The following is a 15,484-nucleotide window of genomic DNA, read 5'->3' as shown; positions in this document are numbered from 1 at the left end:
CGGCTGGTGGGAATGCGAAGCGGTGCAGCCACTTTGGAAACAGTCTGAAAGTTTCTCAGAAGGTTAAGCATAGAGTAACCATATGACTCGGCAATTCCACTCCTAGAGAATGCCCAAGAGAAATGAGAACACATGTCTGTAAAAACTTGTACATGAAATGTTCATAGAGCATTATTCACAATAGCATGAAAGTGGAAACGACCTATGTGTCCATCAACTGATGAATGGAGAAACAAAACGTGGTGTGTACTGACAGTGGAAAGTTAGCTGACCTTAAAAGGGAATGAAGGAGCTCTGCGGCTCACGCCTGTAATCCCAACACCTTGGGAGGTCGAGGCAGGTGGATCACCTGAGGTCAGGAGTTCAAGACCAACCTGGCCAACATGGTGAAACCCCGCCTGTACTAAAAATACAAAAATTAGCCGGGCATGGTGGTGCACACCTGTAATCCCAGCTACTCAGGAGGCTGAGGCAGGAGAATTGCTTAAATCTGGGAGGCAGAGGTTGCAGTGAGCCGAGATTGCGCCATTGCACTCCAGCCTGGGTACTGAGACTTCATCTCAAAACAAAAAACAAAAAAATAAAGTCTAAAAGTTAAAAGAACAAAAGAAAACAAAGTGGGAAGTGGTGCTGGGGAGTGTGAAGTGTGTGGCCCTGGGCCCTGGGTACCCCCCGGGATCCCGCCATTCCCAGCACCATTGAGGCATCCTAGGCACATCCCTTCCTCCTTTGAGTGAGACGCAGCTTCCCAAAGGGTTAACAGAGGCTCTCTGCCTAGACAAAGGATTGTTGCCTTTAACTTTATGACTACCCGGTGGGGAAATGGGGTCTCAGGGACAGATTTTTTTTTTTTTTTTTTTTTTTTTAGTAGAGACAAGGTTTCACCATGTTGGCCAGGCTGGTCTCGAACTCCTGACCTGAAGCGATCGGCCAACCTCAGCCTCCCAAAGTGCTGGGATCACAGGCGTGAGCCACCATGCCTGGCCCAATGAGGACATCTTTAGTCCCACTGCCTCATTCGTAAGGAAATGAAAGGAATTTTTTTCTTTCTTTCTTTTTTTTTTTAAAGACAGGGTTTCACCATATTGGTCAGGCTGGTCTCAAACTCCTAACCTCAGGTGATCCACCTGCCTCAGCCTCCCAAAGTGCTGGGATTACAGGCATGAGCCACTGCACCCGGCAGGGATTTTTTTCTTTAAAGACAGGGTTTCACCATGTTAGTCAGGCTGGTCTTGAACTCCTGACTTCAGGTGATCCACCTGCCTCGGCCTCCCAAAGTGCTGGGATTACAGGCGTGAGCCACTGCGCCTGGCCTCAGGGACAGATCTGCCCCAGGTCAGTCAGTGGGTAATTGGCAGAGCTGGTGTGTAAGGGCCAGGTGTGTCTGGCCCCAGTGGACAGGAGGGGCTTTGCTGTTCAGTCAGCTTCTGGGATGTCTCTGGATAGCAATGTTTTGAGTCTAGAGACACACACAGTTACTGCCCAGAAACGAAGACACACTTGCACAGATACTGAGCATGAATACACACTCCCCAACACAGACACACACATATACACCCACTGAGACACAAACGCACTCACAGACACACATGTCCTCACACTGAAACACAGCCACACCCACTTACATACACACTGAAAAACAGACACACACACTCACATAGATCCTGAAACACACTCACACGGAAGCAGACACACAGGCTGCAACAGACACACAGATCCATACAGTAACATACCTAATAAAGCAGACAGACACACACACACTGAAACACAGACACACAGACACAAACGCGCTCACACTCTCACACTAGGGGGTGGGCCCTGTTGTGGCTCTGGCTTGTTGCTAAAAGTGTTGGTTATGTAATAAGTCCTGGGCTGAAGGAGAGGGAACCTGCCACGAGAGGCAAGGCTGGCTTTGGGTTTCCTGTGGCCTTTGGGTCACTTTGACCTATCCGGGCCTGTTGAGGTACTTGGCCATCTGGTACCAAGCAGTCCATTCTAGATGCCCACTGAGGGCGAGTGTGAGTCAGCTGAGGGGCAAGGAGCACCTCTGGGACCAGGGCAAGGTGCTCTGGGCCACCCCCGTGAAGTGCTAAGCCCCTTCCCATTCGTTAACTCCAGAACTGTCAGAATCCTTGAGAGTTGAGGTGAGGGCTCCCTAATGGATCCCAAGGGGCACAATTAATGATAATAGTAATGGTGCTGACGGTAGCAATGAATAACTAACATTTACTAAATGCTTGCTATATACCAGGTACTGTACTAAGAGTGTGATCACCTTTAATAGCCATAACAATCAGGTCAGTACTATTACTGTACCGTTGGGGAAACAAAGATCTACTGAAGCAAAACCACCTGCCCAAGCCCTGTAGTCAGTAAGTGGTCAAGCCGGTTCTGGGACCCAGGACGGTTGTATCAGTCAGCTATTGCTGCAGTAATGCCACATAACAAACTGTCCCAAACACAGTGGCTTATGGCAATAAGTAGTTAAGCTCATGCACATGGGTCTGCAGCTTGAGTGTGGATTGGCTGATCTAGTCCAGCTGGGCTGGGCCAGACAGCTGCTTCGGTCTGCCGGCCAGTGAGTCTGGGCAAGATTCAGGTCCTCCACATGTGTTTGTTCTGGGGCCCAGCCTAAAGGGGCAGCAGTTACTCAGGGTATGTGTTTCTCGTGGGAGGTCTCCAGAGCACAAGAAGCCAAAGCAAATCGCACCAGCACATGCATGTCCTGTCCATTCTCATTCCACCAGCCAAGGCAAGTCACATGGTCTGACCCAATGTTAACGGCATAGGGCAGTATGCTCCACCCGTGGTGATGGGGAAGGGTGGGCAATATTAACCTCTCCTCAGGCTTAACTCAGGAACCTGGGGGCACAACCCACGTATGGCATCACCTCCATGACTGCACGGGTGACTGGGATGGGCCATAGAGTTGGACTGATTGGGACGGGCGTCCTGGCTCCAGCCCTACCTGGCTGCTGCTTCACCTTTCTGGGCCTCACTTTTCTCATCTGTAATATGGATTGTTATGAAGTAGAAATGGGATAATACTTGGCACAACGCCAGCACATAAGATGTCTTCCATACCCAGTAGCTGAGTGTTCGTTTTTTGGTTTTTTTTTTTGAGATGGAGTCTCGCTTCGTTCGTCACCCAGGCTGGAGTACAGTGGCGTGATCTTGGCTCACTGCAACCTCCTGCTCCCAGGTTCAAGCAATTCTCCTCTCAGCCTCCCAAGTAGCTGGGATTACAGGCACATGCCGCCCCCACACCTGGCTAATTTTTGTATTTTTGGTAGAGACAGAGTGGTCAGGCTGGTCTCAAACTCCTGATCTCAGGTGATCCACCTGCCTTGGTCTCCCAATGTGCTGGGATTACAGGCATGAGCCACTGTGCCTGGCTGGTAGCTGAGATTATTAGCTATCACCTAGCTGTTCTTAGCTGGGGGCCACAACACCCTCCTTGGAGCCGTGTGGAAATGGTTGTGGGTGTTTTGGGTTGGGGGTGAGGGCCAGTAATGCTTAACATTCTGCACCTGGTGAGACCACTCGCACCCAAAGAATGGTCCATTCAGGCCGGGTGTGGTGGCTCACTCCTGTAATCCCAGCACTTTGTGGGCTGAGACAGGCAGATCACCTGAAGTCAGGAGTTCAAGACCAGTCTGAACAATATGGAGAAACCCTGTTTCTACTAAAAATACAAAACTAGCCGGATATGGTGGCATATGCCTATAATCTCAGCTACTTGGGAGGCTGAGGCAGAAGAATTGTTTGAATCCAGGAGGCGGAGGTTGCAGTGAGCCAAGATGGCACCACTGCACTCAAGCCTGGGCAACAAGAGTGAAACTCCATCTCAAAAAAAAAAAAAAGACTGTCCATTCAGATGCCAATTACCCTCATCAAGACACTTAAACAGCTTCTAAGCCAGGCACTTCCTGTTACCGATGAAGAGGCAGGGACTGGGGAGGAGTACCTGGGAGCGTATCTGCAGCAGTTCTGAGCTCCCAGCTCTCCCCCAGATGCTCCTTTTGGGTTATCCCCTCGGGTCTGACATGAATTCAGGGAGTCTGTTGCAGCTGGGCTGTTGACTCATTCACAGGTGATTTTCCCCTTCGATCTCAAAGCACACAGAGCCTCTCTCCCATCTGGCGTCAGGAGGGAGGCAGGGATGTCAGCATTAACAAGGACGCATCGACTAAGCAACCAGGGCTGGGATGACAGCTTGCCCCGGCGTCAGCCTCGGACGCTCGCTGAGACCCAGCTGCGTCTGAGCTGCCCTCCTGAGAGGGGCTTTAAACGCCTCACAAGTCTGACAAATCAATAAGAACAGCACAGCAGCAGTGGCCATTCAGAGCAAAGAAAATAGCAAAACCCCACATGCCTTTGCAGAGGAGACCCCTGCTGTTCACCAGCGATCACGGCTCCCCGTGACATGGCACCACAGGCACCGGGGGACAGAGCAGCTCGCAGGTGACATTCTTGCAGAGCCTGCAGTGAGTCAGCGGCCCTAAACAAACCCACCTGAGGGGCCGTCTACAAAATATCCTGCTCCTGCTCTCCAAAAATGTCAGTGTCTCTCCTGAAGGACAAACACAGACCAAGGAGTGTTCCAGATCAAAGCCTGCTAAAGACAGCATGTGATCCTGGATCTGAGAAAAAAACGCACCATAAGGCTATTATCAGATCAATCAGTGAAATTTGCATATGGACTGTACGTTAGCTGACTCCATTGTATCAATGGTAAATTTCCTGATTTTGATCACAGGACTGTGGTTTCATAGGAGAATGTTTTCGTTCTTCAAAGATTTAGGGGTGAAGAGTCTGCAACTTATCCTCAAACGGTTCATTTAAAAAAAAAATCACCGTATAGAAACCGATAAAACAAAGGCCAGAAAATGTTGAAAACAAATCTAGGTGAAGCTTATAGGATGCTTAATGTATAATTCTTGCAATTTTTGTTGGGTTGGAAAATTTTCAAGGTAAAAAGTTTTTCTTCCCCCAAAGATGGAGTCTTGCTCTGTTTCCCAACCTGGAGTGCAGTGGCAGGATCTCAGGTCACTGCAACCTCCGCCTCCCAGGTTCAAGGAATTCTCCTGTCTTAGCATTCCAGGTAGCTGGGATTACAGGCACCTGCCACCAAACTCGGCTAATTTTTGTATTTTTAGTGTAGATGGGGTTTCACCATGTTGGCCAGGCTGGCCTCGAACTCCCGACCTCAGGTGATCCCGCCTGCCTCAGCTTCCCAAAGTGCTGGGATTACAGGCGTGAGCCACTGAGGGGCAAGGTAAAGCCTTATTTTATTTTATTTCATTTCATTTTATTTATTTATTTAATTTTTAATTTTTTTAGAGATGGGGTTTCACCATTTTGGCCAAGCTGGTCTCAAACCACTGACCTCAGGTGATCCACCCGTCTCAGCCTCCCAAAGTGCTGGGATTACAGGCGTGAGCCACCACACCCGGCTGGTAAAAACTTTTAATAATCACTTAAACATTACAACAGTCTGATTCATTTAAGTTAATAAATTCAAGAGATTGCTAAGACTAAGATCCATAAGCATTTTTGAAAAAAAGGCACAAAGAGAAGTTGTGTTGGTAAGTAGCGCAAATAAAACACTATTCTAATTTAAAAGAAAAGCACATGAGGGCTGGGTGCAGTGGGCATGTTGGCGGGTGCCTGTAATCCCTACTCAGGAGGCTGTGTCAGGAGAATCACTTGAACCCGGGACGCAGAGGTTGCAGTGAGCTGAGATCACACCACTGCATTCCAGCCTAGGTGACAGAGCAAGACTCTGTGAAAGAAGGAAGGAAGGAAGGAAGGAAGGAAGGAAGGAGGGAGGGAGGGAGGGAGGGAGGGAGGGAGGGAGGGAGGCAGGGAAGGAAGGAAGGAAGGAGGGAGGGAGGGAGGCAGGGAAGGAAGGGAGGGAGGAAGGAAGGAGGGAGGGAGGGAGGGAGGGAAGGAAGGAAGGAAGGAGGGAGGCAGAGAAGGAAGGAAGGAAGGAGGGAGGCAGAGAAGGAAGGAAGGAAGAAAGGAGGGAGGGAGGGAGGGAGGCAGGGAAGGAAGGAAAGAAGGAGGGAGGGAGGGAGGCAGGGAAGGAAGGAAAGAAGGAGGGAGGGAGGGAGGCAGGGAAGGAAGGGAGGGAGGAAGGAAGGAAGGAGGGAGGGAGGGAGGAAAGAAGGAAGGAAGGAAGGGAAAGGCACATGAGAAAATATCACTAATAATATAGGAAAGAGGCAAATTACATTTTTCAACTTTGAATTAACATACACATTTTTGGACTAATAATACTCTGTGCTGGTGAGTATGCAGTGAAATGGGAACTGTACTATTTTGCAGGGCGTCAACCTTTAAAAAGCAGTTTGGCTGTGTCTTCTGTGCTTCCAGGGTCAACCCTGAGGGAACAATCCTATACAAGAGTCCCAGGTTAAGCAGATCCACGTGCCACTGGAGGGAGTGTGTTTGGTGAGGCCCTGCTCCATCCTCAGAGCTAATCAGGGCTGCCTTCAAGTCGTTTTTGTTGTTGTTTTGTTTTGTTTTTGAGACGGAGTCTCACTCTTCGCCCAGTCTGGAGTGCAGTGGTGCTACCTCAGCTGACTGCAGCCTCTGCCTCCTGGGCTCAAGTCATTCTCCTGCCTTGGTCTCTCAAGTCGCTGGTGGAGGCCACTACGCCTGGTTAATTTTTGTATTTTTAGTGGAGCCTGGGTTTTACCATGTTGACCAAACTGGTCTGGAACTTCTGACCTCAGGTGATCTGCCCGCCTCAGCCTCCCAAAATGGTGGGATTACAGGCGTGAGCCACCGCACCCGGCCTGCCTTCAAGTCTTGAATGCTGCGCTTCTCCCCTCCCTGTGCTCACCGCTGCTGAGCAGTGTCTGACTCTGTGGTGACGGCCTGCTTACAGTCACTTCTGAGCTTCCGGGGCAGGACTGCTTGTGACTGTTTACTTGCACAGCACCCTCCTGTCCCCGTGGCACTAAGTTGGCACTCAGTGCTCCATGCTGCCTCGGGACTCCAGCCCTCTATCTGTGAGATTCAATGGGAAGCACTATCTTCTCATACGGTCTGGTCTCCTGCTCCTCCCCTGGCCACTGTTGCCTGAGTAGAGTTTGTCACCGACCTACCCTGAGCCAGTTATAGCACCCCACGCCCTCGGCCACCATTGCCTGTCCGTGGCTGGACCTTGTTTCTGGGGTTGAAAAAAATGCATTGTCTGGCTGGTCATGGTGGCTCACGCTTATAATTCCAACACCGTGGGAGGCTGAGGAGTACAGATTGCTTGAGTCAAGAGTTCAAGACCACCCTGAGCAATATGGTAAAGCTCCGTCTCTACAGAAAAAAAAAAAAAAAAAATTAGCCAGGCATTGTGGCATGTGCTTGTAGTCCCAGCTACTTTGGAGGCTGAGGTGGGAGGATCACTTGAATCTGGGAGGTCAAGGCTGCAGTGATCCATGATTGCGCCACCGCAGTCCAGCCTGGTGACAGACACCCTGTCTCAAAAAACAAAAAAGAAAAAGTATTGTCTAGTTTCCAAACATTGGAAGTTTTATTTTGTTTCGTTTTTTGAGACAGAATCTCACTCTGTCGCCCAGGCTGGAGTGCAGTGGCATGATCTCGGCTCATTGCAACCTCCACCTCCTGGGTTCAAGCGATTCTCATGCCTCAGCCTCCCAAATAGCTGGGACTACAGTTACCCACCATCATACCCGGCTAATTTTTGTATTTTCAATCAAAATGGGGTTTCACCATGTTGACCAGGCTGGTCTTGAACTCCCAACCTTAGGAGGTCAGGCCTCTCTAAGTGCTGGGATTACAGGCATGAGCCACAGCACCTGGCCTTTAAGTTATCATCTTGTTTTCCAGTTTAATCCTACTATGTTTAAGAGCATAAACTGCAATTTCAATTATTTGAAATCTGTTGAGATTGGCTTTATGCCCCAGCATAGGGTCTGTTTTGGCCAATGTTTGGTGCGAACTGCAATTCTACAGTTCCTAGGAGGGTTCTATGGATGTCAATCATGCTCAAATCTATAGCCTTACTGATTTTTTCTGCCTTTTCTCTCAGTTACCAAGGTAAATATTTTAAACTCCACAAGATGATTTTATTTTTCCGTGCACCTAACAGTTATTTAGCTTACCTACACATGCGCCTTTTTCATTCTTTCCTGTGTCCCCGGGCTTCCAACTGGGATCATTTTCCTGCTGCCTGCAGAGGCCACCCATGCTATTTCTTTTCAGGTTGCACCTGCTGGTGATCAATTATTTTAGCCTTTGTTTGTCTGAAAATATCTTTACTTTGCCTCCATTTTTTTTTGTTTTTGTTTTTGAGACAGAGTCTTGCTCTGTTGCCCAGGCTGGAGTGTAGTGGCGTGATCTCGGCTCACTGCAACCTCTGCTTCCCCGGTTGAAGCGATTCTCCTGCCTCAGCCTCCTAAGTAGCTGGGGTTACAAGCATGCACCACCACATCCGGCTAATTTTTGTATTTTTAGTAGAGACAGGGTTTTGCCATGTTGGTCAGGCTAGGCTTGAACTCCTGACCTCAGGTGATCTGCCTGCCTTAGCCTCCCAAAGTGCTAGGATTACAGGTATGAGCCACTGCGCCTGGCCTTTTACTCCATTTTTGAAGGATATTTTCATGGGACTTCAATTCTGACCTCCCTCATACAGCAAATATCACCTAGTGCCTGATGGATGCCAGGTGTGTACCGGGTGGGGGCAGGAGATGTGATGATGGACAGGGCAGAAGATGAAGGGACCGTTCTCACTCTCCAAGAATAGAGGGGAAGAGTGTGCCGGCAGAGTGAACGAGAGGTGCAAAGGCCCTGTGGCTAAATGAAACCTCAAAGAGGCCAGGGTGGCTGGAGTGCCAAGGGCAAGAAGAGCTGCCGAGGTGGGCTGGGCCCGGACCATGCAGGATCTCAGGGCTGTGGTGAGGAAGATGTTTTGCCTTCATCAGACCAGCAGTTTTCAACGACGACACTTACTCAGCTGTGTAACTGTGGGCCACTCCCATCCACATAAGTCAATTTCCTCATCTGCAAAGGCAGAATAACATGCCCTACCTCACAGGGCTGTTGTGAGGCTTAAAGAAAATGTGCTCTTAATTTTATTTATTTATTTTTGAGTTGGAGTCTCGCTCTGTAGCCCAGGCTGGAATGCAGTGACTTGATCTCTGCTCACTGCAACCTCTGCCTCCCAGATTCAAACAATTCTCCTGCCTCAATTTCCTGAGTAGAGTAGCTGGGACTACAGGTGTATACCACTATGCCTGGCTCATTTTTGTATTTTTAGTAGAGACAGGGTTTCGCCATGTTGGCCAGTCTGGTCTCGAACTCCTGACCTCAAGTGATCTGCTCACGGCAGCCTCCCAAAGTACTGGAATTACAGGTGTGAGCCTTTGTGCCTGGCTGAAAACGTGGTCCTAAAGTGCTGAGTTTAGGGCCTGCAGCCAGCAAGAGCTCAGACAGATTAGCTGTTGTTTCCACAATTAGGCTTTTGTTTGTTTTGTTTTGTTTTTTGAGACAAGGTCTCACTCTGCTGCCCAGCCTGGAGTGTAGTGGGCCATCATGGCTTGCTGCTGCCTCAACTTTCCAGGCTCAAGTGATCCTCCCACCTTAGCCTCTTGAGTAGCTGCGACTATAGGCTCATGCCACCATGCCCAGCTAATTTTTTTTTTTTTTTTTTTTTTTTTGGTAGAGACAGGACTTAACCATGTTTCCCAGGCTGGTCTTGAACTCCTCAGCTCAAGCAATCCACCCATCTTAGCCTCCCAAAGAGTTGGGATTACAGGCATGAGCCACCATGGCGGACCAGGAACTTCAATGTTTTTTTCTGAGACAGAGTCTCACTCTATCTCCCAGGCTGGAGTGCAGTGGCATGATCTCGGCTCACTGCAACCTCTGCCGCCCAGCTTCAAGTGATTCTCCTGCCTCAGCCTCCCAGGTAGCTGGGATTACAGGTGTCTGCCACCATGCCCGGCTAATTTTTTTGTATCTTTAGTAGAGACGGGCTTTCACCATTTTGGCCAGGCTGGTCTTGAACTCCTGACCTCATGATCCACCCTCCTTGGCCTCCCAAAGTGCTGGGATTACAGGCATGAGCCACTGTTCCCATTCAAACTTCAATCTTAATAGGTGGGTTTGGTCTCTTATTTGGGTAACAGATTTGGTCACCCTCCCCATTCCACAGACATGGTCACTGAGGCCCAGAAAAGTGGTTTTCCCAAGGTTACCCAACGTAGGAGTAGCAGAGCTACAGTATGCATTCACTCATTGGATATTCAGTGCCTGCTTTGTGCCAGAGCTAGGTGCCCAGGAGAGGAGTGTGTACAAACAGACAGAAATCCCTGTCCTCTAGCCAGGCGCAGCTAATCCCAGCACTTTGGGAGGCTGAGGTGGACAGATCACCTGAGGCCAGAAGTTCTAGACCAGCCTGACCAACATGTTGAAAGCCAGTCTGTACTAAAAATACAAAAATTAGCCAGGTGTGGTGGTGTGCACCTGTAATCCCAGCTACTCGGGAGGCTGAGACAGGAGAATCGTTTGACCCTGGGAGGCGGAGGTTGCAGTGAGCCAAGATAGCACCATTGGACTCCAGTCTGGGCAACAGAGCTACACTCTGTCTCAAAGAAAGAAAGAAAGAAAGAAAGGAAGGAAGGAAGGAGGGAGGGAGGGAGGGAGGGAGGGAGGGAGGGAAGGAAGGAAGGAAAGAAGGAATGAATGAATGAATCCTTGCCCTCAGGACCAGGTGCGCTGGCTCAGGCCTGTAATTCCAGCACTTTGGGAGGCTGAGGTGGGTGGATTACCTGAGGTCAGGAGTTCAAGACCAGCCTGGCCAACATGGCAAAACCCCATCTCTACTAAAAGTACAAAAACATTAGCCGGGCCTGGTGGTGTGTGCCTGCAATCCCAGCTTCTTGGGAGGCTGAGGCAGGAGAATCACTTGAACCCAAGAGGGGTAGGTTTCAGTGAGCCAAGATCTTGCCACTGCACTCTAGCCAGGGCAACAGAGTGGGACTCTGTCTCAAAAAAGAAAGAAAAAAAGAGGCCGAGCGCAGTGGCTCACGCCTGTAATCCTAGCACTTTGGGAGGCCGAGGCGAGTGGATCACGAGGTCAAAAGATCGAGACCATCCTGGTCAACATGGTGAAACCCTGTCTCTACTAAAAATACAAAAATTAGCTGGGCATGGTGGTACACGCCTGTAGTTCCAGCTACTTGGGAGGCTGAGGCAGGAGAATTGCTTGAACCCAGGAGGTGGAGGTTGCGGTGAGCCGAGATTGCAGTGAGCAGAGATTGCGCCATTGCACTCCAGCCTGGGTAACGAGAGCGAAACTCTGTCTCAAAAAAAAAAAAAAAAAAGAAAGAAAGAAAGAAAAAAAGAGACAGACATCCCTGCCCCTAGCCAGGCATGGTGGCATACACTTGTAGTTTCAGCTATTCTGTTTTTTTCTTTTTTCTTTTTTTTTTTGAGACGGAGTTTCGATCTTGTTACCCGGGCTGGAGTGCAATGGTGCAATCTCGGCTCACCGCAACCTCCGCCTCCTGGGTTCAAGTACTTCTTCTGCCTCAGCCTCCTGAGTAGCTGGGATTACAGGCACGTGCCACCATGCCCAGCTAATTTTTGTATTTTTAGTAGAGACGGGGTTTCACCTTGTTGACCAGGATGGTCTCGATCTCTTGACCTCGTGATCCACCCACCTCGGCCTCCCAAAGTGCTGGGATTATAGGCATGAGCCACGGCGCCCGGCCAGTTTTCAGCTGTTCTGAAGGCTGAGTCAGGAGGATCTCTTGGACTCAGGAGTTTAAACCCAGCCTGGGTAACATAGCAAGACCCTGTCTCTGTCTTTTTATTTTTTTGAGATATAGTCTCACTCTGTTGCCCAGGTTGGAGTGCAGTGGTGCGATCTCGGCTCACTGCAACCTCAACCTCCTGGGTTCAAGAGATTCTCCCGCCTCAGCCTCCCAAGTAGCTGGGATTACAGGCACCTGCCACCACGCCCAGCTAATGTTTTGTATTTTTAGTAGAGATGGGGTTTCAGTAGAGATGGGGTTTCACCATGTTGGCCAGGCTTGTCTTGAACTCCTGACCTCAAGTGATCTGCCTGCCTCAGCCTCCCAAAGTGCTGAGACTACAAGTGTGAGCCACTGAGCCTGGCTGGCCCTGTCTCTCTCTTTTTTTTTTAAGACTGGGTTTCACCATGTTGGTCAGGCTGGTCTTGAACTCCCAACCTCAGGTGATCCACCCACCTTGGCCTCCAAAGTGCTTGGATTACAGGCATGAGACACCACGCCCGGCCCCTGTCTCTTAAAAAAAAAAAAAAAAAAAAAAAAGCCAGGCATGGTGGGTCACCCCTGTAATCTCAGCACTTTGGGAGGCTGAGGTGGACAGATCACCTGAGGTGAGGTTAGGAGTTCAAGATCAGCCTGGCCAATGTGGTGAAACCTCATCTCTACTAAAGAAAAAGAGGGGGAAAAAATTAGCCAGGCATGGTGGCACCTGCCTGTAATCCTAGCTACTAGGGAGGCAGAGGGCAGAAGAATCACTGGAACCTGGGATGTGGAGGCTGCAGTGAGCTGAGATTGAGCCACTGCACTCCAGCTTGAGTGACAGAGCAAGAGTCCATCTCAAAGGGAAAAAAAAAAAGGGCCGGGCATTGTGGCTCATGCCTGTAATCCCAGCACTTTGGGAGGCAGAGGTGGGCAGATCCTGAGGTCAGGAGTTTGAGACCAGCCTGGCCAATACGGTGAAACCTCGTCTCTACTAAATTAGCAGCCAGGTGTGGTGGCTTATGCTTGTAAGCCCAGCACTTTGGGAGACCAAGGCGCGAGGATCACTTTAAATCAGGAATTCAAGACCAGCCTGGCCAACAGGACAAAACCCCATCTCTACTAAAAATATGAAAAAATATTAGCCAGGTGTGGTGGTGGGCACCTATAATCCCAGCTACTTGGGAGGCTGAGGCAGGAGAATCGCTTGAACCAGGAGGTTGCAGTGAGCAGAGATCATGCCATTGCACTCTAGCCTGGATGACAAGAGCGAAACTCTGTCTCAAAGAAAAAAAAATACAAAAATTAGCCTGGCATGGTGGTGTACACCTGTAGTCCCAGCTACTTGGGAGGCTGAGACAGGAGAATTGCTGGAACTTGGGAGGCAGAGGTTACAATGAGCTAAGATCATGTCACTGCACTAGCCTGGGCGACAGAGCAAGACTCTGTCTCCGAAAAAAAAAAACCAACCCTACCTTGGTGAAGTTCCTGTTCCAGGAGATAGGGGATGGACAGGAATTGACACTATACAAAATAAATAAGTACACTAAATATGTTTGTTAAATGATATGGCCCATGGAGAGAAATAAAATTGGGAAAGGCCCATGGCAAGTGTAGGGAGGTCAGCATGTTCAGCAGGCAGGAGACGTGGAACTTGAGCAGAACCCAGAGGAGGTGAGGAGGCTGCTGGAGGAAACACAGGGAAGAGCAACCCAGGCGGGAGGCGTAGCGCAGGCAGACGCCCTATGGTGTTGTGTCCTGGGGTGTAGACCTCCGGAAGCAGCAGGAAGGTGGGCGTTTGTACTCTGTGGACACTGTGGACTCTGAAGGGCGGGGAGGCCCTGCCAGCACCAACATCCTTGCCGGTGCTCCCCAGGCTGGCTTACGCTGTGGACAATTGGGTTCAGGTGACTTCGCTCCTGTGCCTTCTTCCCAGCAAGTAGTAGGTCCTTGGGGAAGGGGGGTCCAAAGCTCAGGGCGGATGGGAATGGGGAGGGAACTCATGATCAAGGCATACATCTCCAGATGACCTCTGCCCTGCCCCAGGTCCCACCCTGGCTCCCGCTGAACCTGATGCTCACTGGTTCCTGGCGCCACCAGGGGAAGGGTTAGGGCAATCAGGCCTGAGTCTATGAAGAGAGTGCTGGGCATTGTGGCCACAGCCCTCCACCACCCTCCTGGTTTTAACTCACTCCCAATGACAATAGGGTTTCTGATCACCCGCAGTACATGCTGTCTGGGGAGCAGCTCCGGCTGCCCCTCCTGGGCCCTTCCCACCCATCTCCTCCCAGGAATTCAGCAGGTCCCTGAGCTGTCAGCCAGCTCTGCTGGCCCCCAGTGGTGTCCTAAATCCCAGCAGCATGTCCATGAGTGTGACCTTAACCACCAAATCTCAATTATATAGAAAGAGGAGAGCCAGGTGTGGTGGTTCACATCTGTAACCCCAGCACTTTAGGAGGCTGAGGTGGGTGGATCACAAGGTCAGGCGTTCAAGACCAGCCTGGCAACATGGTGAAACCCCCGTCTCTACTAAAAATACAAAAATTACCCAGGTATGGTGGTGGGCACCTGTAATCCCAGCTTCTCGGGAGGCTGAGGCAGGAGAATTGCTTGAACCTGAGAGGCAGAGGTTGCAGTGAGCCGAGATCATGCCACTGCACTCCAGCCTGGGCAACAGTGTGAGACTCCGTCTCAAAAAAAAAAAAAAAAGAAAGGAGGGAAATATTTCTTTCTTTATTTTGTTTTTTGAGACAGGGTGTCATATTGCTTAAACTGGAGTGCAGAGGCGGGATCACAGCTCCCTGAAGTCTCTGTCTCCTGGGTTCAAGTGATCCTGCTGCCTTAGTCTCCTGAGTAGCTGGGACTACAGGCACGTACCACCACACCCTGCTAATTTTTTTTTTTCTAGAGATGGGGTTTTGCCATGTTGCTCCGGCTGGTCTCGAACTCCTGGGCTCGAGCAATCCGCCTGCCTTGGCCTCCCAAAGTGCTGGGATTATAGGCATGAGAACCTCTGCGCCCAGCCTGGTTCTTAGAACCCACTGTATGCCAGGCACTTTTGTACGTGTTATTACCTCTAATCCTCACAACAGCCTCACTCAAGAGATATTATTATACTCAAGATATTACACTCAAGAGATAGTCTACAATAGATATATTATTATATTTTATGAACAGAAAATAGATTCAGAGTAGGGAAAGGTTTAGCTTTTACCCAAAGTCACCCAATAAGCAAATGTTAATTTTAGTACTAAACCCTCCGTTTTCATGATTGCTGGGAATTTCTGCAGCCTGATTCAGAACTCAGGAGTTGGGGAGGAGGGGGTAGAGACCAGAGAGGTCATCAGGAGGTTTGCCCTGGAGCGGACTGGGAGCTGTTCAGTGATAAATGGTTTCTTATATTTAAAGAGCTCAATCAAGGGGCAAAGAGAGATAACCCTGAGGGTAGAAAGGAACTCTGTTTGTTAAAGCTTCAGGAAGGGTGACTTTGGGTTGATGGGTATCAGGACTGACCATCCCTGCCCAGCAGTGGAGCAGGCCACCTCGAGAGGAGGGGAACCTCTCATCACTGGGGGCGTGTGAGCAGAACCAACTTTTTCCCTTTGCTCAAGATGCCACAGAAGGAATGTTCCAGTGAGGGAGGTTGGCCTGGATAATTTCTCTACAGTCTCTCAGACTTCAGAGCTTCTGAAGGACCCAGGCAAGTACTTGTGCCCAAAAGTACC

The sequence above is a fragment of the Aotus nancymaae genome, unplaced genomic scaffold, assembly GCF_030222135.1.
Source record: "Aotus nancymaae isolate 86718 unplaced genomic scaffold, 86718_ANA_hifiasm-v0.15.2.pri h1tg000018l, whole genome shotgun sequence".
NCBI classification, from domain to species: Eukaryota; Metazoa; Chordata; class Mammalia; order Primates; family Aotidae; genus Aotus; species Aotus nancymaae.
Note: the sequence above shows the minus strand (reverse complement) of the source record.